General features: G+C 52.3%; 1 protein-coding gene and 1 pseudogene across 1 annotated transcript in view; both read left to right on the top strand.

The window, feature by feature from the left end:
• The first annotated feature begins 724 nt into the window (after positions 1–724).
• LOC119626114 (5S ribosomal RNA) lies at positions 725–843 on the top strand (annotated as a pseudogene).
• An 8,484-nt stretch (positions 844–9,327) lies between these two features.
• The window catches only part of SLC6A6 (solute carrier family 6 member 6), an 86,988-nt gene continuing 68,576 nt past the window's right edge, over positions 9,328–27,739 (top strand). Inside the window, exons 1-2 of the mRNA XM_007985324.3 lie at positions 9,328–9,580; positions 23,247–23,288. The gene's annotated coding sequence lies outside the window, so the exon portion shown is untranslated. The remainder of the gene's footprint in view (positions 9,581–23,246; positions 23,289–27,739) is intronic.

Genomic DNA, 27,739 nt, shown 5'->3' with positions numbered 1-27,739 from the left:
AAAAATAACCAAATATAAGAAGGCAGTCACTGGGAGGCCCGGGCAAGAATGCAGAGGAATCAGGCCTGCCTGGGGATGTCTGGGCCACCGGAATGCTCGGAGGCCCAGCACCCTCTAGCTCAAGGATCCAGCACTGATGAGACATTCACGTTGCCTGGAGAGCTTTATCTTAAAGAACAAAGGACGAAGAAGAAGAAGGAGAAGGAGAAGAAAAAGCAGCAGCAGCCGCTGCCACCATCTCATGCCCATTTAAATGAGAATTTCTGAGCATGGGACCCCAGGCATCAGAACTTTTTCAGTTTCTCCTTGGGCCACCAAGGTTGAGAACTGGTACCTCCTGTAGCAGTGGTTCTGAAACGCCAGCTGTCTCGGAAGCCCCTGAAGTGCTTGTTAGACAGGACCGTGCCCCAACACAGAGTTTCTGATTCATGAGGTCTGGGCTGGGCTGGGGCTTTGTTTTTCTAAGTTCCCAGGTGAAGCTGCTAGTCTGGGGGCCAGACTTTGTGAGCCTCTCCCCTGCATTCTCAGGACTCCTTTTGTGGCTTGTGGACCCACAGCCTGGGATGTCTCCCAGGAACTTGTTAGAGATTCAGAATCTTGGCACAGTAGCTCACACGTGTAATACCAGCATTTGGGGAGGCTAAGGCTGGAGGATTGCTTGAGCCCAGAAGTTTGAGATCAACCTGGGCAACATAGAGACACCTCATATCTATTTTTAAAAGCAGTCTATGGCCATACCACCCTGAACGTGCCCAATCTCATCTGATCTCAGAAGCTAAGCAGGTTTGGGTCTGGTTAGTACGTAGGTGGGAGACTGCCTGGGAATAACAGGTGCTGGAGGCTTTTGGCTTGGCCGGGTGCAGCGACTCACACCTGTAATCCGAGCACTTTGGGAGGCTGAGGCGGGCAGATCACGAGGTCAGGAGATCGAGACCAGCCTGGCCAACATGGTGAAACCCCATCTCTACTAAACATACAAAAATTAGTTGTGTGTAGTGGCAGGTGCCTATAATCCCAACCACTCGGGAGGCTGAGGCAGGAGAATCGTTTGAACCCGGGAGGCGGAGGTTGCAATGAGCCGAGATCACACCACTGCACTCCAGCCTGAGCAACAAGGTGAGACTGTCTCAAACAAATAAATAAATAAATAAACAAAATAAAACTGCGGAGCGTGATGGCTCACACCTGTAATCCCAGCACTTTGGGAGGCCGAGACAGGTGGACTGCTTGAGCTCAGGAGTTTGAAACCAGCCTGCGCAATATGGCTAAACCCTAGTCTCTATAAAAAATACAAAAATTAGCTGGGCATGGTGGCTCATGGCTATAGTCCCAGCTACTTGGGATGCTGAGGTGAGAGAATGGCTTGACCCTAGAAGGTGGAGGCTGCAGTGAGCTGTGATCATGTCACTGCACTCCAGCCTGGGTGACAGAGTGAGATCCTGTCTCAAAAATAAATAAATAAATAAATAAATAAATAAATAAATAAATAAATAAAATAAACAGAAGGCCGGACAGGTGGCTCACCCCTGTAATCCCAGCACTTTGGGAGGCCGAGGCAGGCAGATCATCTGAGGTCGGTAGTTTGAGACCAGCCTGACCAACATGGAGAAACCTCTTCTCTACTAAAAATACAAAATTAGCCGGGCATGGTGGCACATGCCTGTAATCCCAGCTACTTGGGAGGCTGAGGCAGGAGAATCACTTGAACCCAGGAGGCAGAGGTTGCAGTGAGCAGAGATCGCACCATTATACTCCAGCCTGAGCAACAAGAGCGAAACTCCATCAGAAGGAGAAGGAGAAGGAGAAGGAGAAATAATAAATAATAAATAAATAAGAAAGAAAGAAATTCAGAATCTCCAACCCCACCTCAGACCTACTGAGTCAAATTCGTATGTTAACAACATCCCGCCGTGAGTATATGCACTTTTCAGTTGAAGCGGGACTGGAAGGTCACCTTGGCTAACCTCATGCCATTGATGGGGAGACCGAGGCAGAAGAAGATGGAGGTCCCTCTGGGTTACAGAGCCACTAAGGATCCACTCAGGGCTTGGAATTAGGTCTCTGCAGAGGAGATGCGGAGGGAAGGGGGCTCTTGGGGGTAGAGCCGAATGCATAGTCTTAAAGACCAGCCCCTTTCTCCATAGCTACACAAATTGTTAGCTTTGCAGTCTGTGGAACGGGGGTGGGAGCGTGGGGGGAAATTGTAGGCAGCTCCAGCTCCATTCATTCAGCAGAATTTGTTGGACTTCTGCCATGGGGCTGGGCACTGCTGTAGGCCCTGGGGACACATGAGGTGGGCAGTCTAGTGTGAAAACAGACAGAAACAAGTCAATATGTAAATGATCAAGGTCCACTCACCCGTTATCCAAGTTAGAATGAGAATAAAATGAGGTGATGGCTTAGGGCTGGTGCAGGGGAGGGAGGAGGCAGCTGGGGCTATCTGAGAAATGGTCTGGGAAGGTCTCTGGGGATGAGACACTGGAGCTGAGGCCTAGGGAGGAGGACCCAGCCCTGGGAAGGGCTGAGGGGAAGTGCCTGGGGCAGGGAACAAGACAGGGGCAAAGGCCCTGAGGCAGAAAGAGGGGAGCCTGGAGTTGGAGGGAAAGCCAGGAGGCCAGAGAGGCTGGGGGTGAGGGAGGCAGAGGAGAGTGGCGGAAGTTCGAGCAGGAGTTATCTCAGTGGCTGCCAGGAGTGTGGCTTAGTGGCAGTGTGGTGGGGGCCACGGGGTGGTTCAAAGTAGGAAGGAAGCCTGAGTGGGTCTGGAAGTCTGGGGGTTTTCCTTGGGATTTTTACTGAGGTCTACACTTCCTACAGTGAAATGTGACAGCACATACTGGTGTGGCCCGCCCCAGGTGAGGGTGGAGCCCCTTCCTATCCCTCAGGTTCTCTCATACACCACCCCCCCACACCACCCCACATCACCCCAACCCCCTCACCCCACTGCGCCCCACCCCCAACCCATGCCACCCCCTCACCCCATGCCACCGCACCCCACCCCACCTCACCTCCTACCCCACCACACCCCACCTCACCTCAAGCCCCACCCCACCTCACCCCACCTCACCCCACCTCACCTCACACCCCATCCCACCCCATCTCACCTCACGCCCCACTCCACCCCACCTCACCCCACCTCACCCCACCTCACCCCAACTCACCTCACACCCCATCCCACCCCACCTCACCTCACGCCCCACCCCACTCCACCTCGCCTCACCCCCCACCCCACTCCATCCCACTCCACCTCACTCCTCCCCCAACCCATCCCCCACCCCACCCCACTCCACCTCACCCCACCCCCATCCCACTCCACCCCCCAACCCATCTCCCCCCCACCCCACTCCACCTCACCCCACCCCGCCCACCCCACCCCACTCCACCTCACCCCACCCCCACCCTACTCCACCCCACCCCCATCCCACTCCACCTCACCTCACCCCCACCCCACCCCATCTCCCACCCCACCCCATTCCACCTCACCCCACCCCCCACCCCACCCCACTCCACCTCACCCCATCCCTCCTCACCTCTGGAGGCAACCACTGCTCCTATTCCCATGATGCTCATTCACTCTGCCTGACTTTGAAGTCCATGTAAAGGGACCCACTGCAGGGCATCTGGTCCGTGGCTCTGGCTCCTCTCACTGGGCTCACTGTGTTTTGGAGACACACCCCTCTGCCCCCTCAGTTTGGAGCCTCTCATAGCCTGTTCCTTTTCACCTGTGAGTTACAGTCCTTCCATCTGTTTTTCCATTCTTCTATTGACAGATACAACCAGGGCTGTTTCCATTTTGGACTGTATGAATACCACTGCCATTCACAAGTCTTTGGGTGAACAAACATTTTCATTTCTCTCTGGTCAATTACCTGGGTGTGCAATTGCTGGCTCACAGTGTTGTGTTTAATCTTATAAGAAATTTGTAACCTTATCGGAAACTGCCAGAGTAGCTGGGCGTGGTGGTGTGCCTATAACCCCGGTTACTTAGGAGGCTGAGGTGGGAGGATCACTGGAGCCCAGGAGTTCAAGGCCAGCTTGGGCAACAGCATTTTTTAGAGACTTTGTCTCAGGAAAAAAAAAAGATAAAAGTAAAAGAAAAGAAACTACCAAATTGTTTGCTGCAATGGCTATACGCCATAGAGAGTCCCAGGAGTGGAGATGGGCTGTCGGGGAGGAGAGGAAGCCAGGGAGGAAGATGTCCCCTGCAGTCAGCCAGAAGGGAGAGAACATGGCCCGGCCTGGGGTGGCTGTGAAGCTGGAGAGCATCTGTCTGCAGTGCTAGTGAATGACTAAATGTGCTGTGGGTCCCTAGTTCCCTGCAGGGCTGTCTCCAACACTGACAACTTCCTTGTCTGTCCACCTCTGGGGCAATTTTGCTGTGCCCACCAAGGGAGAAGAGGAAGTGAGCCCAGGCACTTGACACCCACAGACCACATCCTGCAAGGGTTTCCTGGGGTCCACTGTGCTCCAGGCCCCATGCTGGGACTGCTTGGCATCCCTGCCTCCTGGGTGTTCTCTTTCTGAGGCTCCAAGTTTGGCAGAGACCCAGGATGCAAGAGGGCAATAGGTAAAGTGCTTGGCAGGAGGGAGCAGCAAGGGTGAAGTCCTGGAGGCAAGAAAGCCTGGAGCATACAGGTGGCAGGGGTAGGTGGGAGTCCTGCTTTCCAGAGTGCTAGACTGTGTGCCAGGGACCTGGCTAGATGCTTCACATCAATCATGTCCACTCACTCCACACAACAATCTGCAGCGGAGGGGTTATGATTAACAGGCTGTACAAATCAAGAAACTGAGGCACAGAGAGGTCACATTATTCACTCTAGGTCACACAGCCCATGAGGGATGGAACTGAGATTTGCATGCGGGCAAGAGGAGGGTGGTGGGCAGGAAGCAGATCCCTGAAGGCCCAGATGCTCTGATAAGGCTCTGCAGCCACCTACACACCCAGGGAAATGGACACACTGCAGTGTGCCCAGGAGATGCTGGCCAGGTCAGGGAGGCAGCCACTCAGCAGCCCTGCCACTGACCCTTGGTCTCTTCAGGGCTGCTCCCAGGGATGATGTTCTGAGAGGTGTAAGACGCCGACCAGACAATCCTCAATCTCCAGCAGGATCCCTGAGCTGGCCCTGTGGCCCAGGATGGGCTGCAGCTCCCACAGCATTGCAACAACTCTTGTTGGTGGCCTGATAGATGAGACAAACTCTTCCCTAGCAAGGGACGAGAAGTTTTGATCAAAGTCCTGGATCAATTTTATTTTACTATTGAGAGCTGCTAAAGTAAGTAATCATAAAGTAGGCTTTGAAAAATCTCATTCACTGCCTCTAAGTGGACAGCTGTAGACTACAGCCTGAAAATTGGCCCTCCAGGAGCTCTGTCCAGCAATCAATTTTCATTCTTGAAATGAGAAGAATTAGTCCCAGTGGAATTTCAGCCTAGTCTATGGTTCTGAGGGGAACCTCTGCCTGGCTTTCCCTGAAGCTCCCTCCTTGTTGCCAAAGCTTTTCATTTCCCTTGGTACTCAGTTATCTTCCAGGGGGCAGGGTGCACAAAGTGCATCATGGATCTCAAATTCAGCTCCCTGCAAGAGCCGGTAGGTGACAGAAAGGAGCAAACTAGCTAGGAGGGAGCTGTGGCCCCCTAGGGAGCCCATGTCCCCATGGGAGAGGGTGGCTAATGCCCCTCAGCTCCAGGACATTGTAGACAGGTGGGTAATGGGCCTGGGGGGCCCCATTCTGCCATATTTCAAGATAAACCAGGCATTCAGGTTTTGTTGTTGTTGTTATTTTGTTGTTTGGAGACAGGGTCTTGCTCTCTCGCCTAGGCTGGAGTGCAGTAGTGTAATCATAGCTTACTGCAGCCTTGACCTCCTAGACTCAAGTGATCCTCCTGCCTCAGCCTCCTGAGTAGCTGGGACCACAGTCACGCACTACCATACCCGGCTGATGTCTTAAAATTTTTTCTTAGAGATGAAATTTTACTTTGTTGCCCAGACTGGCTAGATTTTTTAAATGTGAAATCTTCCACATTTTTATTCATAAAAATTAACTCCAAACACATGAAAGCTCAGTGATGGCCAAAGAAGCACATCTGGGAACTGGATTCGGTTTAAAGCCCTCAGTTTGAGACCTCCAATCTCCTCAGAATGGCTCAATGAGGCAGGGTGTATTTTATCTCATATTACAATGAGGAAACTGAGGCTCAGAGAGCAGGCCTGCAGGCCCATGCCACGCAGCTGGGAAGCCACAGAGCTGAGGTGGAGCTAGGGTCTGTGGCCTCCCACACTGAGCTCTCTCCACCCTGTGCATGCCTCTAGCTTTGGCACTGGCTCCTCCTGGTCCCTGCTCTGGTCTGACCATCTCTTTTCCACCTCATCTGTCACCTCTCCCTGGGGCTGAGGTTGGGGATCTTCTTGCCTCCTCCTCCTCCTCTCTCTCTTTGGGGCTAGGTTTTTTGTCTGGCAATTGCCCACCCAGAATCCCCTCATTCAAGATTGTAACCTCTGGAGCCAGGTGGCCTCGGTTTGAATTCCAGCTCTACCATCTGCCAGCTGAGTGACATTGAGGAAGTTACTTAACTTCTCTGTGGCTCGGTTTTACCTTCTATAAAACGGAAGAAATAATTGTACCAATCTCATAGGGGTGTTGTCAGGATGAAAAGGGTTAACTTATTAAAATGCATTTAACTGTGCAGGGTACATAATTAGGTGCCAAAGAAAAGTAAGTTAAAGCCAGGCATGGTGGCCTGTAATCTCAGCACTTTGGGAGGCAGAGGCGGGCGGATCACCTGAGGTTGGGAGTTTGAGACCAGCCTGACCAACATGGAGAAACCCCGTCTCTACTAAAAATACAAAATTAGCCAGGCGTGGTGGGGCATGACTGTAATGCCAGCTACTTGGAAGGCTGAGGCAGGAGAATCGCTTGAACCCAGGAAGTGGAGGTTACAGTGAGCTGAGATTGCGCCATTGGACTCCAGCCTGAGCAACAAGAGCGAAACTCCGTCTCAAAGAAAAAAAAAAAGAAAAGTATGTTAAAATAAATGCAGCAAACACTTATTGAGCACGTACTGCGTGCCAGGCCTATGATAGACTCCAGGAGTCGATGGAGGCAAAAGGAACAGATCCCATCTCTCCTGGAGCTGGTAACTGGACAGATGGTTCACTCATGTGTCCTGGGCTGGCACTACCTGCATGAGGCTCTGCTGGCCTACCTGGAGGTCAAAGGATCCCATGGGACTTTCCAAACTGCAGCTCTGAACACAACTCTTCCCTCCTCCCACAGCCACTGCCCTTGCTCACTCTCTCAGACCCTCAAGCTCAGCCCTGCCACCAACAACCTTGCTCTCAGGCCTTTGCATGGCAGGCACCTCTGCTAGAACTTGCTTCCTCTCCTGCTGACTTCACTGCTCGTGGCTTAGTCAAAGCCTCCTTTTGGTTCAAACCTCAACCCCAGAGTCCCCTCCCCATGCCAGGACCTGCCCCTTTGCTTCAGCCTTTGTGCCCTGTGCGGCCACACAAGCACAGGGCGTCTGAGGAGTTTTTGCTTGATGTCTGTTCCTGCAGCTCATGAGGGAACCTCACATCTGAAGCAGAGGGATATGGGAGACCCAGTCACTTCTCTTCCTCAGCTTTTGTTTTCTCACCTATAAAAGGGTACGGTGATCCTGAACTCAAAGGAGAGTGTTCAGGTGGCCAGAAGCAGATGTCACGTGGGCCACTGGGACCCTAGAGGCACTGCTGGTCCCCAGGTGCTTCCTGGAGGAAGGGGCCACCTGGGGCCAGCAGAGAAGGGTGGGGAGGGCGCCACAGGAAGACAAAGAAGGGCATATGCCCAGTGGTCCTCGTCTGGCTTGGCTGGAGCCAGTATGAGGGGCACCCACCGGAAGGTCAAGTTGGAGTCCGACGGCAGGGGCCTCCAGGGAGAGACAGTGTCACTTCAGGATGCTCCTTAGCATCCTGGGGCTGTACAGGGAGAGCAGCTGCAGAGCCCTTCCAGGCAGGGATCTTGGCCCGAGTGGGATGGCTCTTGGTCAGACCTGTGTGGTATTTCTTCTTCTTCTTCTTTTTTTTTTTTTTTTTGAGACTCACCCTTGTCGCCCAGGTTGGAGTGCAGTGGTGTGATCTCGGCTCACTGCAACCTCCGCCTCCCGGGTTCAAGTGATTCTCCTGCCTCAGCCTCCTGAGTAGCTGGGATTATAGGGGCCCGGCACCACACCCGGCTAATTTTTGTACTTTTAGTAGAGATGGGGTTTCGCCATGTTGGCCAGGCTGGTCTCGAACTCCTGACCTCAGGTGATCTGCCCTCTCGGCCTCCCAAAGTGCTGGGATTAGAAGCGTGAGCCACCGCGCCTGGCCGGTATTTCTTCTTTTATTCTCAGTGTAAATGGTGGAAGGATGGGCTCTCTCCTCCCTGCCTCCCAGGTGCAGAGGGAGAGAGGGGGAACAGGGGAAAGCTGGGGTTGGGGATTCTCACAGTGTTTCCCTCTCATGCTGCCAGGGCAGGGCTGTGAAAAATGGTCCCTGAGGGCCCGTTCATTCAAATAAGGACAAGAATAATGGCACACTCCCCATCTCCATTTAAAAATAGTCACATTAGCTGACACTGGCTTGGCACTTCCTAGATGCCGGGTGTGTTCCGAGGTCTCTATGCTGTTAACCTTGGATCTTCCTAACTGCCAGAGGAGACAAGTGCTACTATTTTTCCTTTCCATTTTATAGATGAGGACACTGAGGCACAGAAATTGTGAGTCACTTGCCCAGAGTCACACAGCCATGGCAAGGCCAGGATTCTGGAGCTCTGTACCTGGCTTCACACCACAAGCTCAGGCCACCCTCCCGCCCCTGGCGAGAGCTCGGTGACCGTGCCGACTATTGGGAGGGGTATACCGAGTCTCCCAGAACGTGGACGATCGCCCAGGGGAACGCAGTGGAGTGCAAGCCCGGTCTGGTCTGCACCTGGCTGCTCCAGGAGCCCTGGGCCTCATCCTAGGAGCCTGGAGGAGAGGCGAGCGGTGGAGTTTGGAGGCTGCTGTGAAGGAGGGGACTAGGTGGGTCGGGTCGGGTCTGTCCTGCTCTTCTTTCGCAGGCAGGAGGCGCCCAGGGCGGACTGCCGCACCTGGCAACGAACGTTCGCCGCGCAGCCTGAGGGTGTGCGCGCGCGCTCGGCGAGCCCGGGTTCTTTGTGTGTCCGAGCCCATGCGCGCGTGCGTGTATGCGTGTGTGTGTGCATGTGTGTGTGTGAGCGCGTGTGTCCGCACTTGGGGCGGGGCTAGACGCCCAGGCCCCGCCCCGGCCCCGCCCCCGGCCCGGCCGAGCTGGTATTTTTCCACCCAGCAGGATGGGTGATGCTGAGAGCTGCCTGCTCAGACAACAGACACGCGAGGTCAGGAAGAAGCCGCTTATAAATTACCGCTTCCTTCGCGCCGCCGCCAACGCCGAGCCCCGAGGACCGCAAGCCCAGAGGCCGAGCTGCGCCGAGAGGGAGTGCGGAGCGTTCACCCCTCGGGTCAGAGAGCGAGCGGGCAGGCAGCCCCTGGCCGGCGGAACCCGGCGCAGCCGAGCAGAGCGCGGACGGCGCCGCAGCCACCCCAGGTACCCGAGGGACCGGGAGTCGGGCGCGCATCCGGCGCTGCCCGCCGTCTGCAGCCCCTCCCCATCCCCGCGTCGCCGCAGTCCCGGCCTCCTCCCCTCCGCGTGCGCCCATCCGGCGCCCCTTTCACCACCGCGGAAGGGACCGAGGGTCGCCTGCTCAGTCCCGCTGGCGGGGCGGTTATTGTTTCCCAGGCGAAAGGGCTCCGGCTCCTGGTGCGGGCGGCAGGGGTGTGTGTAGGGTGTGTGTGTGTGTGTGTGTGTGTGTGTGTGTTTGTGTGTGGTATGTCTGTGTGTCTTTCTCGGTCAGAATGCCTACATGTGCCTCCGTATCCCCGTGTCTATGTTTCTGAGGGTGGCTGTTTCACCGTGTCCTCAGCAGCGTGCACATGTGTGTTCCGGGGCATGTCTGCTATTCTCTGTGTGCTGGGCTGTGTGTGTGTGCCTGTGTGTGTGTGTGTGTGATACCTGAGTGCTCTGTCTTTGGATGTGTGCTCTTGTGTGTCCCTGTTTGTGTCTGCATGAATGTGTGTGTGGGGGGCTGCGTCTTCCAGGCCCTGGCCGGGTGCACGTGCGTGTCCCTGAGTGTGGTTGTGTCTCCAGGTCTCTGGTTGTGGGCACTTATGTGTCCTCGACTGTACCCAAGAGGGCGTCCCCGGTGCCTAGAGGGTCAAATGGCCAGAGCTGGTTTTCCCGGGCCGGCGCTGAGTGGGAGAGGTGATAGAGCAGCATGGCTTCATAGGTGCATGCACTCCATAGGTGGTGTGCAGGTGGCAGCGCCGGCGTCCAGCAGTCCAAGTGGTGGGACCAAGGCCCGGAGGGGCAGCCAAGGGGTAGTGGACAGCCGGCAGGGCCAGCAGGACACTTCCTCCTCCAGACTATTTCTCTTCCTTCTGTGGGTTCCTCTTTTGAGTAGGAGATTCTCGTCCCCCTCCCACTAGGGAAGCCACACAGAGAGAATTCCAGGGACCTCCTCCTACAGCCCCAAAGCTTCAGCCTGGACTTCAGCCTGGACTGGAGAGGAGACCTGTGGGCAGCTCTCCCAGGCAGAGAGGTGTGTGCCGGGCAGGGCCACCGGCCTGGCTATTTTGGTCACTGTCGAGCCTCTGCCAGATCCCGGCATCCCCAGGACCAGCCCCAAAAGCTTGGGAGGCAGCCTGGGCCCCTGTTCCCTGCCTGGGGAAATAAATCAGCTCCTTAATTGCCCAGACACTTGAATGGAGGGTCTTCGGGCTGAGGTTTGCTGGCGCATGGCTCCATTTGGACTTCAATAAATTGGCCCCCGCTTTGGCACAGCTGACGTTCAAGTAAATGTCACTGAGGAGATCTTTTTAAAATTTCTTTTTAATTTTTTGTTGGCTAGAAGGGAGGGGATCTTGTCCAGAGTCTCCTAACCAGAAGGAGTTTATTTTTATGAGAGAGAGAGCGGGTGAGTGCTTAGCAACCACCTGCCTCCCTCTCGACCAGGGAGTCACCCAGGGAGTGTGGGGTGGGCATGAGGAGGTGGAGTGGGGGAGGAATTTCATCAAGATGGTGTTGGAGAGGATCTGAAGGGGGCCTAGCACGGCTAAGAACCCCCAACAGGGTGGGACTGGTGGAATGGTGGGAGGTGTTAGGCCTGGCTCAGCCCCCAGTTGACCTTGGGCAACCCTTTTTCAGCCTCAGTTTCCTTACCTGTAAAATGGGTGGGGCAGACTGGTTATAGAGTAAACCAGGGACCAGAGGTAGGAGCTTGTCCCCAGGGAATTGATTGAAGTCCTGTGCTTTGTTTTAATGGGCGGGTGACCTTGGTTGATTCCCTTCGTTTCTTTGAGCCTCGGCTTGGCTGCCTGGGCAGCAAGGACACCAGTGCTGGCCTCACGACGTCCTTGAGGGGATTGAGGGAGATGAGGTTGAATAAGCTTGTGGTAAGCTGTAAAGCTGGGCTCGGCTGTAGAGCTGCTGATTAGAGGGCATCACGAGGTCCCGGGTCACTGTGGTGTATGGCAAGGGCCAAGGTGCATTCTGGAGGCTTTGTCCTTCGGGGACACCCTTGTACTAACCCATGGCTCAGCTGCAATCATCCTCTCCTACCTCATTCCCGTCACCTCAACCTGTGGTGATTGGGCCACATCTGCTTTTCAGAGTCTGGAGGCCTGGTGAGCAGTACCCATTTTACAGATGGACAAACTGAGAGGCACCAAAGGGACTTTGCCTTGATTGGACAAAATTAAGTTTCAAAATGCTTTCCCTAGCTCAGCTGTGAGTTTTGGCCCCATGGGGCTTTGGTCACTGATATCCTGGGGAGTTGAAATTGAACCGGGGCCTGGGGAAAATGAGGAACAAAGGTGCCCCAGTCCTCAGGGCAGGAGAGTGAGCCTATGGGACCCATTTGCACCTTGCCTCTGTCCCTAGTTACTCATTCTTCCTTCTTTGTGCCTTCCCCCCAGCCCTGCTACCCATTCTGCTGCAGGGGTCAGCCCTCCACAAGGCAATCCAGGCTCTGGGGACTGTGCTTTCTAACCTGAACTTGTCCGCCTGTCAGTTTGTCAAAGGATTTGGGAGCTGTACTTCTCTGAAAGTCTTTCCAAAGGTCCTGAATGATAAGACACTTGTGAGTCATTGAACACATTCCCGTATATAGAAAAGAGCTGAGAAGTAAATTATAAGGGCTCCCCAGAATGCAGCTCAGCTGCAGCCAGAGGGGATCTGCCTGGAATTGGGGTTGGCCTGGAATCCCAGGGCCACCCTAGCAGGTACATGCTGATCCCCTACTTCTGCAGGAGGTCATGAGCAAGAGTCAGATTCTTTGGGGCTGCATCTCACTTTCCTGTGCTTGCCAACTTGGCCAGAGTGTTCGTTTGAATTTATGGGTTCTGGGCAGAAGCTGTGGATCGGGAAATGCCTAAGGAAGCCTTCCAGTGAGAACGAGAGCACTTTTTTAAGTGCTTCGTTTAGTTGGTTAATAGACCTTGGTTAAGGTCAGCTCTGGGCCAGCACTGGGTTCAGGGTAGAGTGTTGGCTTTCTAGGAGCTTCTGTCCCAGAGGTAGAAGCATGTGGTAGCTGCAATGGCCATTACCATCCATGGGGTACAGTGAAGAAGACCCAAGGAGCTGCTGAGTGTGCCAGTGAGGGTAGGGTAGTAGGCAGGAGGCACTTTTGCTTCCTAGAGGACACGGTATCGGAGTTGCCATTATCTGTGGGTGGAGAAACAGGATGGGCTGGCATTCTCAACAGGGGGCAGAGCAGCTACAAGGGCACAGTGGCGTGAAATAGCCAAGCATGTTTGTAGAACAGGTTTCCCGGGTCCTAGCTGGAGAAAGGAATAGGAGCCAGATGGTAGGGGGGTGTTTTATTTTTTCACATATAAAAATAGAGACAGGGTCTTACTATGTTGCCCAGCCTGGTCTCAAACTCCTGGGCTCAGGCAATCTTCTCGCCTCAGCCTCCCAAAGTGTTGATTATAGGTGTGAGCCACCGTGCCCAGCTGGAGGGCCTCGAATGTTGTGTAAGTGGGCTTGGGCTTTCTCCCGAGGGCAGCAGGAGTCACACTGGGTTTAGGGATAGTCGGGGAGAAGCCAGTCAAGCCTGGAGCCCAGGAGACCCCTGATGGTGAGTAAGGAACGGAGCTGGGGTCCAGGAGACCGAGAGTCACTGAGCCACTAAGCATTTTCTGTACCAATGAGTCTTACCCTGAACTCCTTCTGTAAACATGGGGGTGAAGGCCTGGACATGCTATTTAACTGGTACACAGGCCATTAATTTTGACCTCCCGGAGCACACAGCCCTAGTGTCTCTAGGTGAGTTATGCAGTCCTGAACGGGTCTGCAGAGTTTCCTTTCCTGTCTTACCTGGTCAGAGCCTTCATTTGGAAACCTGGGCAGAGGCTGATGCCAAGGGTGGGAGTTAGGGGTTACGAGAGGGAAAGCAGAGAGAGTGAGGAATTGCTGTTCTGTTTCTAAAGCTCCAGCGTGGTATGGCCAACCAACTTTCTCTTGGAAAAACCAACATACAAATAATAAACCACCTAAAACAAAAGAGTGGGCAGGGAATGATAGGGGAGGCAGGTGGGCTGCCCTAAGTGTAGTCAGGTATCAGAATTGCCTGGGATACTTAAAAACAAACACACATATTCAGCCAGACTCCCAGGCCCAGCCTGGACATACTGAATCAGAACTTCCAGGCGGGTGGAGCCTGGGAATCTGTATTTTTAAAGTTTTTCTTGTGTGTGTATGTGTTTGTTTGTTTGTTTGTTTGTTTTTTTGACAGGGTCTCACTTTGTTGCCCAGGCTGGAGTACAGTGGTGCCATCAGGTTCACTGCAGCCTTGATCTCCTGGGCTCATGTGATCCTCCCACTTCAGCCTCCCAAGTAGCTAGGACTACAGGCCTGCCCCACCACTCCAGGCGAATTTTTGTATTTTTTGTACAGATGAGGTTTCACCATGTTGCCTGGGCTGGTCTTGAACTCCTGGGCTCAAGTGATCCACCTCAGATGATTTTTTAAAAATATTTTTAAATTGAGTTATGATTTACATGCAGTAATATGCAAAGATTCTGTTACGGTTTGATGAGTTTTGACAAATGTATACACCTGTGTAACCACCACCCAAATCAAGATATAGAACATTTCCAGCACCTCAGAAAGTTGTCTTGTGCTCCTCACCTCACAAGACAGCCACTTTCTCCTTTTTCTTTTTCTTTTTGAGACAGAGTCTTATTCTGTTTCCCAAGCTAGAGTGCAGTGGCGTGATCTCTACTGCAGCCTCGACCTCTCCAGGCTCAGATGATCCTCCCACCTCACGTCCCGAGTAGTTGGGACTACAGGCGCACGCCACCACACCTGGCTAGTTTCTTTTATATTTCTTGTAGAGAGAGGGTTTTGCTGTGTTGCCAGGCTGGTGTCAAACTCCTAGGCTTAAACGATCCACCCTTGCGGGCCTCCCAGAATCCCATGCTGGGATCACAAGCATGCACCACTATACCAGGCCCACTTTCTGATTTCTGTCACCATAAATTAGTTTTGCCAGTCTAAATCCTTATGTAAATGAACTTATTTAGTGTGTACTCTTGTGTCCGTTTTTTTCTGCCTGACGTTGCTGGGATCCATCTGTGCTATTGAGTATATCAGGAGTTGATTTTTGTTTTTTTATTGCTGAGTCATCTCCCATTGTATGGATGTTCCACAATGCGTTCATCCATGCTGTTGATGGACGCTGTTTCCAGTTGGGGAGTGGCTATTACTAATAAAGCTTCTATATGCATATTTCTGTACGAGTCTTTTTATGGACATGTATTTTCCTTTCTCTAGGACTAGAGCTGCTGGGTTATAAGGTAGTAGATATGTTAACTTTTTGAAAAACTGGTAAATCATTCACTTTTAATTATAAAAGTAATATACCTCAAGCAATACAAAACTGCATAAACTAAAAAGTGATCCTTTCAGATCATTAAAAAAAAGTACAATCTGATCTTCAGTCTGTCCACCTGCCTGATTAACAGTCTATCATATCTCTTTTTTTTTTTTCTGAGATGGAGTCTTGCTCTGTCACCCAGGCTGGAGTGCAGTGGCTTGACCTCGGCTGACTGCAACCTCCGCCTCCCAGGTTCAAGCGATTCTCCTGCCTCAGCCTCCTGAGTAGCTGGGACTACTGGCACGTGCCACTATGCCTGGCTAATTTTTGTATTTTTAGTAGAGGCAGGGTTTCACCATGTTGGCCAGGCTGGTCTCTAACTCCCGACCTCAAGTGATCTGCCTGCCTCGGCCTTCCAAAATGCTGGACAGTATATCATATCTCTTTCTTAATATAAGGTTATACATTTCCCTCTGCATACAGCTTAAACTATATCCAGGTGTCCATGTGGACATAGACTCCTTTTTGTTACTTACTGGATCAGTTTTCAGTTGAGTTTTGATTTCCTATTTGATCCAGGCATTATTTGGGATCTGTTTAGAAGCTAGCTGTAGGCCGGGCGCGGTGGCTCAAGCCTATAATCCCAGCACTTTGGGAGGCCGAGACGGGTGGATCACGAGGTCAGGAGATTGAGACCATCCTGCCTAACACGGTGAAACCCCGTCTCTACTAAAAAATACAAAAAACTAGCTGGGCGAGGTGGCAGGCGCCTGTAGTCCCAGCTACTCGGGAGGCTGAGGCAGGAGAATGGCGGAAACCCGGGAGGCGGAGCTTGCAGTGAGCTGAGATCCGGCCACTGCACTCCAGCCTGGGCGACTGAGCGAGACTCCGTCTCACAAAAAAAAAAAAAAAAAGAAGAAGCTAGCTGTAGTTTTTTTTTTTTTTTTCTTTTTTCTAAGACGGAGTCTTGCTCTGTCACCCAGGCTGGAGTGTGGTGGTACGATCTCGGCTCACTGCAAGCTCCGCCTCCCGGGTTCACGCCATTCTCCTGCCTCGGCCTCCTGAGTAGCTGGGGCTTACAGGCACCCGCCACCACGCCCAGCTAATTGTTTTTGTATTTTTAGTAGAGACAGGGTTTCACCCTGTTAGCCAGTATGGTCTCGATCTCCTGATCCCATGATCTGCCCACCTCAGCTTCCCAAAGTGCTGGGATTACAGGCGTGAGCCACTGCACCTGGCCAGTTTTGTTTTGTTTTTAACAAAAATGGCATGGTACTGTTCTTGCTTCTTCCAGTTGGTCTATTCCAATAGCAGGCCATGTGGACTGCATGTCAGAACACACGGATCTGCCAGGCCATTCCAAACAGCCAGCCTGCATTTGGGAGCCACTGACTTCGGGTGTCCTGTCTGATCACCTCCAGTGCTGCCAGCTCAGTAAATGAAATACCCCCATGCAGGACTTGCCCCAGAGGGTGCTGAGGTGCCAGCTGAGCCGATTCAGCATTCTGAGAAGGGAAGGAACCCATATTTATTGAGCATCCATGGTGCTTTATCCCGCTTCCTGTCTCAGAGATGAGTTCATCAGAAAAGTGGATGGCCCCAGCCCACACTCAGCTAGGAAAGGGTGGAAGGAGCGCTGGACCCAGAGTCCACCTGATGCCTCAGCCCACCCTCGTCCCGCTGGCCGCACAGCAAACTTTCATGAGTGCCTACTGTGTGCCAGGCACAGGGCCAGGGCCAAGAGGGCAGGGAGGAATAAACAGCCCCTGTGCTCAAGGAGGGAGGGGAGATCTGTATCAGGAGGAGGTTAATGAACAATCTAAGATAGTTTATGCCAAGGCAGGCCAAGGATCCAGTCTGGGAATGCCGCTTCAGGTCTGAGGGAGAGCAGCCCCAGGGTGTGGAGAGTGGGGACTTTGGGGTTGTGTGATCATCCAGTTAACCTTCCCTGCCCACCCACTTTATGGATGAGGACACTGAGGTCCCAGGGAGGCACTTATCAACACAGGAAGATAAAGCCATCAAAAGAGCCATTGTTGGCCAGGCACACTGGCTCACACCTGTAATCCCAGCATTTTGGGAGGCCGAGGCAGGCGGATCACGAGGTCAGGAGTTCAAGACCAACCTGGCCAACATGGTGAAACCCCATCTCTACTAAAAATACAAAAATTAGTCAGATGCAGTGGTGGGCGCCTGTAATCCCAGCTGCTTGGGAGGCTGAGGCAGGAGAATCACTTGAACCTGGGAGGCGGAGGTTGCAGTGAGCCAAGATCTCACTACTACCTTCCATCCTGGGTGACAGAGTGAGACTCCGTCTCAAAAAATAAAAAAAAGAAAAAAGAACCATTGTTCACAGATGTGGCTCCCTGTGCTCCCCGCTCCCAGCTGCACCCTTCATACATTGCTTATGTGAAATCCCCCTTGACAGGGAGGGATTTAAGGAAAGGGTTAATGCCACTGCCTCAAACCTTCGATGATATTTGTTCATGACTCTCAGATCCTGGATTTGTCACAAGTCATGGGAAAGCGGGTGGGAGGGCAAAGCTGTATCAATTGCAAAGACTCCTTATGGTTTGGCTGCTCAGGAGACACCCCCAGAACCCAGGATGGAGTTCCTAGAAAGCTCAGAAAGGAGCATGGTGAGCAGCTCTGGCCACTGCATGGAATAGAACGTGGAAGGTAGGGAGATGGCTGGTGGTCGCCAGGAGAAGGGTTGGGCTGGCAATGGAAGCTTCCTCCCTCAGTAGGTATCTGAGCAGGCCTGGGCTAGAAGGCAGAGGGCTGAGCCCTCGGGGTTCTGCTCATGTTGGGTCCTTCCCGACCCAGAGGCTCAGGACCACTCCTCTGCATGGTCTCTCCTCATGCTGGGAGGCCCTGAGAGGCCCTTCCTTTCCAGGACTTTCTTTGCACATAAATGCCAAGTGACTCACTGCCATGTTCCAGTGGAAAGTCCTTAACCCAAGGCTGCCAGTTGCTTGGTTGGAGGTGGAGGAGTGTGGTTGGCCAGCAATTTCAGCAGAGTCATGCTTACTGGGTGAAGGGTGCCGGAAGGGGGAGGTCTTAAGGGACCTGCTGTCTTGCCCCAAGGCTAGTCAGCACCAAGAGGGAAGACTCAGGTCATGATTTCAAGGACATTCATTCCTTCAGAGATGACACCTGGTGTCTCCTCTGCAGGTGGACATCACACCAGCCCAAGACAACAGTCTCCTCACAAGCCTCTATGCCTCCTGGATACCTCTCTGTACCATCTGGGGACCAGCTCTCTGCATGTCACTCTGTTGCTCAAAAGCCTTCAGTGGTGGCTCCCTAATGCTTTGTGAAATCAAGTCCAACCTCCTTAGCCTGGCATTGGAGGCCCTTCACAATCTGGCTCTTGGCCAGTGTTCACGCTCACCTACCACAACTTCTTTCCTCGTTTGTAGTCTGGCTGGTTTCTGCTCCTAGCTAGACCAAGCGTCCAGCTCTCTCAGCCCTGCCTATGCTGGCCTCTCAGCTCACAAGGCCCTTCCTCCCATCACTCCTTATTCCCACTCTTAAGGGGCCAGCTTGGAGCTGCCTGCTCTAGGAGGCATTCTTTGAGCCTCTTAACAGTACCTGGCACATAGTAAGCACTCAAAAAAGATGATGTGAGTTAAAGTGGATTTCAGCTTGCCCTGCTCTGAGCCCTGTGGTCCTTTCCTCTGACCTGAGCTCAGACCTTTATGGTCTTACCTTATACCTATGCACCTGACTGGGGACACATCAAGGGGAGGGATGGATGCTCCAGCATCCATTCTAGGGGTGTGGCACACAGTGGTTGCTCAACATACAAATCAAGAGAGCCTGATTCCTTCTACTCTGAAATGGGAACATATGGTTTGAACATCTGGGTGGCTCCAGGCTTGGAAATTATATTCAACCATCACTATCCATCAATCCATCCATCCAACAAATATTTAGTTGTTCCAGGTCCTGTCCTAGGCCCTGGGGATGTGGCTGGTGAATAAGACAGACCAAACTGTACCCTTATGGAGCTGTCTGTCTGGCAGGGCTATGGATGTCAAACAAAAAATTACACCTGCATGGCTAATGCCCTTTTAAAATCAAAGGCCCTACACCAGGCACTGCAACACCAGACTTAGAATGCCCCTGTCCTCTGACTTGCTATGTGACCTAAGTGAGTCCTTTCTCCTCTCTGGTCCTGTAAGGGGTGGCCCAGATAGGTTTTGTGTTTAAGGGAAATACCTTCTGAATAAAGAGAGGAAAAACCATTCTATCCATTGTGGAAGCGCATGTCACCACATGGGGTGCTCCTTTAAGGGACTCCTTTAAGGATGCAGTCATCCTCTTGGCGGCTTTTCAAGATGTCCCAGCCCTGCCTCTGAAAGGAGGTGTCCCGATTTGGGGACAGGAGTTCCAGAGTTACTCTGAGCAGAGCTGTAGCAACAGGCTTTTAGTAAAGAACGTTGCCTCAAGGAACAATAATGTGGATTCTTCTTCTACCACTGGTAGAGGAATATCGATTGGAACAGACTTTTAAAAAAAGAAAAGCAAAAGCTCGTCCAGGTGTGGTGGCTTACCCCTGTAATCCCAGTATTTTGGGAGACTGAGGCGGGTGGATTGCTTGAGTTCAGGAGTTCGAGACCAGCCTGGGCAACATGGCAAAATCCCATCTCTACAAAAAAGGCAAAAATTTGCCGAGTGTGATGGCACACACCTGTAGTCCCAGCTACTCGGGAGGATGAACCTGGTAGACAGATGTTGCACTGAGCTGAGATCGTGCCACTGCACTCCAGCCTGGGTGACAACAGTGAGACAGCAGGCCTAAGTGGGGCCTGGGGCCCTGAATTTCTAACCAACTCTCGAGAGGCACTGTGGATGGTGCTAGTCTGGGGACCACTCTGAATCAAGGAGATTAACAGCGCTGTTGTGTGCCTCCTGTGCATTAAAAGCCAGACCCTGTGCTTCGTGAACATCCTCTCCTTAATCCTCACCAAACACACTATTATTCCCATTTTGCACATGAAGACCCGAGGCCCTGCTGAGGGCAGATAATTTGCCCAAGGTCACACAGCTGGGAGCCTGCCGGCATTCACACTGGGCCAGCGCCACCTTGGAAAGGATGCTGTTGGGGAAGCCTTTTACTACTGAACAGTGTCCTCGCTCCAAAAGCCACAGGAGGCTTTTCAAGGCAGCCAAGTCGGATGTAAATCAGGGGAGAGCCCAGGGCTAGCCAGGCTGCTGACAGCAGGGCGGCCTGGGTCACTGTGTCCGGACAAGGCCCACAGCGGGATTTAGGGCTGGCATGCTGCCTGGGAGTAGGGGAGCCATCGGGGATGCTCTGGGCACCTGGAAGACCAGCCTGGAGCCTGCTAGAGCCCAAGGAGGCTCCTTAGCCTCTGACAGCCTCCCCTATTATTTAGATACATTCCAGGGAACACGGCTGGCTGGAAGGGGCAGCAGTGGGACCACAGGAGCTGGGACCTGCTGCTTCTGTTGTTTAAAGGCTGGCTCATCCCTGCAGCCATGCGGGCATTCTCCGTAATCGCGGTCTGCTTTGAGGACAGAGAGGTCGTGGTCTCCTGCTGGCTGGGGCTTTATTTTTGCACTGAGCACCTGTCCTCAGCAAACTGGGAAAGTAGAACACGTAGTGAGTCGGAGTCCTCAAAATGCTGTCCCTGGCCCAGCAGTATGGGCATCACGTGGGAGCCTGCAGAATGCAGAACCTCAGGCCCCACCCCAGACCTGCTCATTTAGACCTTGGGTGTGGGGCTCTGCAATCTGGGTTTTCAAGAGCCCTCCAGGCAATTCTGCTTTGTGTTTAACTTTGAGAAGGGCTGATGACCTCTCTGGCTGTGTGCCTGGGGCCAGGGGTGGGGCTGGGGGGAAGGGTCAGGCCTAACCCTTGCCTGTGATAACTAGAGTTCCAGGGCTGCGGGAACCTCAGGTGTTCTGTCATCCGCATCCTTCCTCTTTTTTATGATGGGAGGAGTATGTCAGAGACATGCATAAAATTACATAGCAAGTTCAAGGCAGGGTATAGGTCTGGATTTTTATATTGCAAATGGCAGAAATCAGTTCAAACAGACTTTAGTTTAATTTAATTTATTTATTTTGAGACGAGTCTTTCTCTGTCTCCCAGGCATGAGTCATCACACCCAGCCCAAACTGACATTAAAAATAAAAAAGAGTATTTAGTGACTCTTTTAACTTAAAAGCCTGGGGCCATACTTCAGCCTGGGGCTGAATCCAGGTGCTGAAAGATGTCATCGGGACTCAGTTTCTTTCTCTCCGTTTCCTGGCTCTGTGTCTCTCTATGCCTGCTTCATTCTCCATGGATGCCCTAGCTGCTCACCAGTGTAGTGCCGCCCCCTGCTCCAATGTAGGCCTGTGCGGGTCTCCTGCTGGAACAGGTTTAGGCTGTCCCCAGAAGGGCATAGGTGCCAGCAGGCTAGATAGATGGACTTTAGTGCTAGTCTTTTTTTTTTTTTTTCAGGAGACAGGGTCTCACTCTGTCACCCCATCTGGACTGCAGTGGTATGATCACTGCTCGCTGCAGCCTCAAACTTCTGGGCTCAAGCAGTCCTCCCACCTCAGCCTCCCAAGTAGGTGGGACTACAGGCATGTGCCACCATACCCAGCTAATTTTTAAATTTTTTTTTTGTAGAGACAGGTCTCCCTGTGTTGTCCAGGCTGGTCTTGAACTCTTGGGCTTATGATGCTTCTGCCTCAGCCTCCAAGAGTGCTGGGATTGCAGGCATGAGCACACCTGGCCTTTAGTGCCATTCTTATCCTCCTCTCTGAGATGGGCTGGCCTCTTGTAATTGGTAAGGTTTTGCCCCAGGCAGAATTATACTCTCCTTCCTCTGATTCTCTTCACTTTGTGCTTTAAACAGGCTGCCTTCATCTTTCACTTTATCCCACTTCCTTGTGTATGGTCTAGGATAGCAAGGTTTACGTTGCTACTTCCATCACCCAAACCCACAGCAGACATCACTAATCCACCCCAGCCTTCACAGAGCCCAGAATGACGCCTTGGTGGGCTGTCATGTGCCCAGCCTCTAGCCCGTGGTTCCAGGCTTCATGAGCTCAGGGACCTTGGCTCTGTCATCTACTGCTGAGCTTCATGTGCCCAGTGTAGTGTCTGGCACATGAAGTGCCCCATAAGTTGTTGACCGACTGTTCCTACCCCATAGTGCCTCGGACCCAGTGGGTGCCAGTGTGAGCCTGTTGAATGTGGGGGCCCTAATGAAGCAATGAGGTCATCTAATTCGGGGGAGAGGGAGCTCTGTAGGCTGCTGGGACTGGCATTTACTGACACTGGCAAGTGTGCCTCTGGGTCTGGGAAGGAGGCTGCCAGGGCAGGGCTGCAGCTACAGCAAGGAAAGGGGTCCTGGATTCCTCTGTCTGCCCTCCCAGACCCACCCTCCCACACCCTCTCCCCCAGAGACACCCCCTGCCCATCTCTGCTAATCCCAGTTCAACAATTCATTGAAAATATCTCAGTTGAGAAGAAATCATTTCCTGACTTTGTACACTTAGATTCCAGGAATCCTAGAGAGCCTTCCAGCCTCAGGGCAAGGAGCTTTGCTGGTAGGAGGAGGTGATCTGCCCCCAATTGCCTATTTCCCAAACTGAGCTTCTACTGAAAAAACAACAGAACCAAAAAAAAAAAAAAAGTCTTCCGGGTTAGTCATGTCTGGGACTGCTTGGCTCAGCAAAGCTCAGCAGATTTCCTGGGCACAGTAATTCTTGCCCCCGAACTGGTTGGTGAATACCACATCCCCTAAGGATCTTCTCCGAGGCCCCTCACTCTGGCCCTGGTGTGTCCCTGCGCCCCTTGGGAATAGTCAGGCCACGTGACTGAGCTGGCGGGGCGCTCAGGAGTGTGGGCTTTCTGTGGCTAGGGCTGTGGAACAGTTCACCCATTTGCAGCTGAAACCTTGTCCCCCTCTGACCAAGGACAACACGCTGGTTCTTGCTGCTGAGTTTCGGGTACCCTGCATCCAGAAGAGGGGCATGTGTGAGTGAGTGGGAGTGCCTGTGTGAGTGTGTGTCTCATGTGGGTCTGTGTGTGACTGTGAACGTGTGTGTGGCTGACACAGGCAAGTGTTGGGGCTGGGAGCCTGCATATGATTACACGTGTGTCTGAGCGTATGTCTGCATGTGAGCTTGTGTTGGCATGTGTGAGTCTGCGTGTGTAAGCCTCAGTGTCCTGGCCTTTCATGGGGGTTGGTCAGCCCCTCCCCAGCACACACATCTGGTGGTTACAAGTGGGTGAAAAATCGGGGGCCCTGTGCACAGTCTGCCACTGACCAGATCTCTTTTTTCTGTCTTTGCTTCCTCTCTTTGCAATAGATCCAGAACCAGAACCACAGCCCTTCTGAGGAGCTCCCAAAGGTAAGTGACCTTGGACCTCCAGGTGAGATGGGTGTCTCACACATTGTGCAGTGACCCAAGGTGGGGGGCTCAGGAGCTCCGTGTCTCCCCCAGGCTCTAGGAGGACAAGACAGGACCCCTGAGGCCCACAGACATTGTCCACACCTCACCTCCAGGTGGCAGATCCCCTGGCCTGGGTTGGCCACTCTGTGCCTGCTTAGTCCCCAGCCAGTCTAACCCTAACCCTGCAAATGGGCCAAGCACTGGTTTCGGAGACCCAGCCTGGGCCCTGTCCTGGCTCTGCTGCAGAGTAGCCTGGGGCAAGTCTGCCATGGGGAGGAGGCCCTCACTGAGTTGATTCTGAAGATTGGGGGTCTGAGCTTGGCTCTGTCTCTGTTAAAGGTTTGTTGTTGTTTTGAGACAGGGTCACACTCTGTCGCCTAGGCTGGGGTGCAGTGGCATCATCAGGGCTCACTGCAGCCTCGATCTCCCCAGGTTCAGGTGATCCTCCCACCTCAGCCTCCCTAGTAGCTGGCACTACAGGCGCGTGCCACCATGCCCAGCCTATTTTTGTATTTTTTTGTAGTAACAGGGTTTCACGATGTTGCCCAGGGCACAATGGCTCACGCCTGTAATCCCTGCACTTTGGGAGGCCAAGGCAGGAGGATCGCTTGAGGCCAGGAGCTTGAGACCAGCCTGGGCAACATAATGAGCCCCATCTCAGCAAAAATTAAAAATAATATAAATAAAATTATAAGTAAACAAATAAGTAAAATGGAAAACCTTTGCTAAAGTTGCAAGAGTATTACAGTGGCCTCGCATTATGCCCTTCATTGAGATTTTCCCATGGGTAACATTTGCCACATTCGCTTCATCTCTTTCTCACTAATATGTGAAATAAAAATAGTCACGTGAACATTCTTCCATTTTTGCTGAATCATTGGGGAGTAAATTGCAGGCATGATGCCCCTTCACCTCAATCCTTCAGGTCTTTCATAAGAGCTAGGCCAGGCCGGGCGTGGTGGCTCATGCCTGTAATCCCAGCACTTTGGGAGGCCGAGGTGGATGGATCACAAGGTCAGGAGATCGAGACCATCCTGGCTAACACGGTGAAACCCCGTCTCTACTAAAAACAAAAAATTAGCCGGATGTGGTGGCGGGTGCCTGTAGTCCAATCTACTCAGGAGGCTGAGGCAGGAGAATGGCGTGAACCCGGGAAGCGGAGCTTGCAGTGAGCTGTGATCGTGCCACTGCACTGCAGCTCTGGGTGAAAGAGCAAGCCTCCGTATCAAAAAAAAAAAAAAAAGAGCAAGGCCATTCTCTTATATAACCCTAGCACAGTTATCTACCCCAGGACACTGATTTAACATTGACGTGATTCTGTTATCTGTGGATCTTAATGACATTGCAGTGTTTACAGCAGCTTTATTTTTCTTTTAGTTCAGGATCGTCATTATGTTTTTAAAAAGGGTTTAAGGGATGTCTTCTTCACTGATTTAAGACATTGCCTACTCTAGGGGCTTTCAAAGTCTTATTTAATCCTCAGCATTCATTAAATACATTTTACAATGGGATGTGGCCTGTGTGCGCATGTACACAAACACGCATGTGAAACTCAAGCCCTGAAACTGAAGTTTCTCAGATAATCCTCGTACTCACCATCTGCTGTGCTCTGGTCTGCTCTGTCTCGTTTAGTAAAAAAGATGGCCTTGACCCCTTACATTGATGTCAAGACCCACTGTGGACTCTGCTTTGGAATTAGAAAACCCTGGCTTCCTGGGCAGAAATTTCTAAGGGGGAAGGTTAAGCTCCCACTGGTCCAGGGTTTAGATTGGTTGGAGTGGGGTCCCCTGTGAAGCCCGGACTAGACAAGCGTTTGTTTGTAGCCCAGAGCTCCTCAGCCTGCTGCTGCTAGCGGCTGGACCAAGTCCTTCCTTTTCATCAAGTCCTGCTGGCATAGGATGCTTGGTCACAAGCGGTCCCACTCCATGGAGACATATTCTTTGTGCTGTGACATCGGGCGGGGGTGTGTACCCAGCCAGCCGCTGGGCAGGCATGGAGGTGACCTACTCCATGTCAGCCTCCACACTCGTCATCATAATAATTATAGACGTCAATAATAATAATTGCTGCCACTTCCGGGACTCAGCAGGCTCATATGCTGCCAAGAGGTTTACTGTATTAACTCACGTATCCTCTGTCAACCCAAAGAAGTGGGTGTGCTCTTACTCTTTTTGAAAAAATATGGCAAATTTATTGAGCGCTTACGGCACATCAGGCACTGCTAAACACATCACAGACTCATTCACGGCCTCCTCAGAAGCCCTGTGAAGCGGGCGCTGATGTCATCTCTATTGTACAGATCAGAAAACTGAGGCTTGGAGGGATGAATTGATTGTTCCCAAGGCCACACAGCTAGGGAGGATTTGAACCTTATTGAGCTGACTCTAGCCCACTTCCCCAGGCTGGCAACGGCCTCTGGGTCCAGCCCCTTCCCCTTCCCCCAGGCCTTCCTCCTGGTTAATGAGTAGTCAAAGGCAGCTGGGAAATGAGGCTCCTGCTGCCGGGAGGCTGGAATGTGAGTTCTGCTTCCAGATAAAGAGTCTTGTGCAAGGGGCCCTGCCTGGGATGGGCTGTTATAGGCAATAAACAGAGGTTGCCAATGTTCCTCTTTTTGAGTCTTGCTGATGTATTTGCACTTGGGAGCTCATTTTATAGAAAAGCCTGAGAGGCAGGTTTGCCCTCAGACTTATCTGATGCCTCCTCCAAGCAGCCCTCTTGGCTTACGCTTTCTGAAAGGGCTCCTCGGCCCCCTGACATGACAGGGGTGTCTAGAGGAACAGGGTGGAAGAACAGACCTTGTCACCTCTGAAATCTGAGCACTGCTGGGTGTGCGCCCTCTTCACTGGCCACGTCACTTGAGGGCTCTGGCCTTCAGGTTCTCATCTGAGAAGGGGCATGATACGGACATGTGAATGTGTGTTGGTTGTTCAGCAGAGCCTGAACTATTAATGGACAAGCCCAAAAAAGTTTTGCTGACAGGGGGCAACCCGTGTAGTGGAGTCCATGGAGCTGGGGAGTCAGGCAGTCCCTAGTTCAAATCCCGGTTCCAGCCCCTGCCGGCTTCGTGACCTGGAGGAGTCACTGAACTACCCTGAGCCTCAGCTAACCCACCCCTGAAATGGAGCAATAGTGGCACCCAGGAGGGTTAGAAAGACAGTGATCCTGGGATTTTGAGGTGGGGGTAACCTCATCTCTTTGTAAGCACAGTGAGGTTAAGTGCACAAAAGGCCTAGCACATCACTGTCAAGCACCCCGCATGCAATTTCTCATTTTATCCCCCAAGGTGAGCCCCCTAGAGCAATTCCCCACTCCCTCAGCTATGGGGCCGAGTCCAGAAATCAGATTCACCCTCCCGGTGCCTGGGCCAACTTAAGGAAGAGAGAAGATTCTTAACAGGGAGACCCTCTCTGAGCTTGTGGTGAGATCTCCCATGGGGTGTCTGCCGCCACGCCCCAAACCCATTGTAAACTGGTGCATGTAGGAGTGTTGGTATAACAGGCCCATGACTTCCGGTGTTGTCAGAAAAGGCCACCTCAGGCCTGTTCAACAAAAGTGTCAACCTCAACATTTGCTTCCTAGAAGGCCCAAGACCATAATAAAATGATATTTATTGTTTACTCTGGTTATAAAAGTGATACATTTTTGAACTGGTGCAGTGGCTCACGCCTGTAATTCCAGCACTTTGGGAGGCTGAGGTGGGCGGATCACTTGAGGTCAGAAGTTCGAGACCAGCCTGGCCAACGTGGCAAAACCCCATCTCTGCCAAAAATACAAAAATTAGCCGTGCGTGGTGGTGCGTGCCTGTAGTTCCAGCTACTCTGGAGGATGAGATAAGAAAACAAGCTGCTGGATTTGGCCCAGTGGCCAGTTTGCTGACCTTGTTGTAAGCCATGATTTGTTTGGATAAACCAGCGTTTATTTAATTAATCCCATAGTGATGGGAAATTGGCTGGTTACAGTTTCTCTTGTAAACCACTCTGCTTTTTTTTTTTTTTTTTTTTTTTTTGATAGAGTCTTGCTCTGTCACCCAGGCTAGAGAGCAGTGGTGTGATCATACCTCACTACAGCCTTGACCTTCCAAGCTCAAGCCTTCCTCCCACCTCAGCCTCCTGAATACCTACCTGGGATTACATGCATGCCACCATGCCTGGCTAATTATTTTTTGTAGAGACTGGGTCTCACTATGTTGCCCAGGCTGGTTTCAAACTTCTGGGCTCAAGTGATCCTCCTGACTTGGCCTTCCAAAGTTCTGGGATTACAGGCATGAGCCACCGCGCCCAGCCTCTATTTTCAATTGTTGTAAAAGACACATAACGTAAAACTGACCATCTTAACCCTTGAAAGTGTATAATTCAGTTGTGGTAAGTAGATTTAAAGTGTTGTGCAGCCAATTTCCAGAACTTTTTTGT

The sequence above is a fragment of the Chlorocebus sabaeus genome, chromosome 22, assembly GCF_047675955.1.
Source record: "Chlorocebus sabaeus isolate Y175 chromosome 22, mChlSab1.0.hap1, whole genome shotgun sequence".
NCBI lineage: Eukaryota > Metazoa > Chordata > Mammalia > Primates > Cercopithecidae > Chlorocebus > Chlorocebus sabaeus.
This window is presented reverse-complemented; position numbering and strand designations above follow the sequence as displayed.